The sequence below is a fragment of the Charadrius vociferus genome, unplaced genomic scaffold, assembly GCF_000708025.1.
Source record: "Charadrius vociferus isolate BGI_N301 unplaced genomic scaffold, ASM70802v2 scaffold3260, whole genome shotgun sequence".
Taxonomy (NCBI): Eukaryota; Metazoa; Chordata; class Aves; order Charadriiformes; family Charadriidae; genus Charadrius; species Charadrius vociferus.
This window is the reverse complement of record NW_009646565.1, coordinates 4796-6107: the sequence shown is the minus strand read 5'-3', so window position 1 is coordinate 6107 and position 1312 is coordinate 4796.

The window sequence follows — 1312 nt, the reverse complement described above, 5'->3', positions numbered from 1 at the left end:
CGGCATGGGGGGGCGGCACAGGGGCTCTCACCCTCTCTTGTGTCCCACCAGCAATACGAGAACTGGCGGGAGAACCAACCCGACAACTTCTTTGCGGGCGGCGAGGACTGTGTGGTGCTGGTGTCCCATGAGATCGGCAAGTGGAACGACGTGCCCTGCAACTACAACCTGCCCTACATCTGCAAGAAAGGCACAGGTACCGCCTGCCCTGGCATCCCCACAGCAGCATCCCCATCCTGCAGCCCCCACCATCCCCATCCTCATCCCCATCCTCGTCCCACATCCCCATCTTCATCCTGCCATCCCCGTCCTTGTCCCGCCATCCCCATCCTTGTCCCGCATCCCCATCTTCATCCCCATCCTCGTCCCACCATCCCCATCCTCATCCCGCATCCCCATCCTCATCTCCATCCTCATCCCACCATCCCGATCCCTGTCCTGATCCCCATCCCCATCCTCGTCCCACCATCCCGCATCCCCATCCTTGTCCTCGTCCTACATCCCCATCCTCATCCCGCCATCCCCATCCTTGTCTCACATCCCCATCCTCATCTCCATCCTCGTCCCACATCCCCATCCTCATCCCGCATCCCCATCCCGCAGCCCCTGGGCACCTCCTCATCCTCAGGAAACCTCTCCCAGCCCCTTGTCCAGGAAAACTCCAGCAGTTCCCCTTAATCTCTATTTTTTCCTTTTTATCCCCACAGTCAATTCTTCCCTCTCTACTTTAATTTGTTTAATTTGCCACCATTAAAACTATTAAGTTCTCGTTCCTTATCTTGAAAGTTATATTAACCTCCAGCTGCTCATTGCGAGTCGGAGGAGCGTGCCACCCTCTCCCGCCGGCCACGTGTTAACGATGCGCTCGCCCCGATAAGGCCATTAATTAACGAAGTAAATTCTGGGGAACACTTCACTGCCAGCCTGATGGAGGAGCCCCTCCTAAAGCCATCCACCTCCGCTCCGGAGAGAACCGGTGGCATCGGTGGGATGTCCCCTTATCCCCTCCTGGTGACGGGGGGCGGGGGTGTGTGACAAGGGTTTGTCCCCCCCTCCCAGTGCTGTGCGGTCCCCCGCCGGAGGTGGCAAACGCCTTCATCGTGGGGAAGAAGAAGGAGAAGTACAGCATCCACTCCAGCCTGCGCTACCAGTGCGAGGAGGGCTTCACCCAGCGCCACGTGCCCACCATCAAGTGCCACAGCACCGGCAAGTGGGACCGGCCCAAAATCCTCTGTACAAAACGTTAGTGGGGACGGGGACCTGGGGAGGGATGTGTCAAGGCACTGGTTCCCCCCCACCCCAGGTCCCTGAC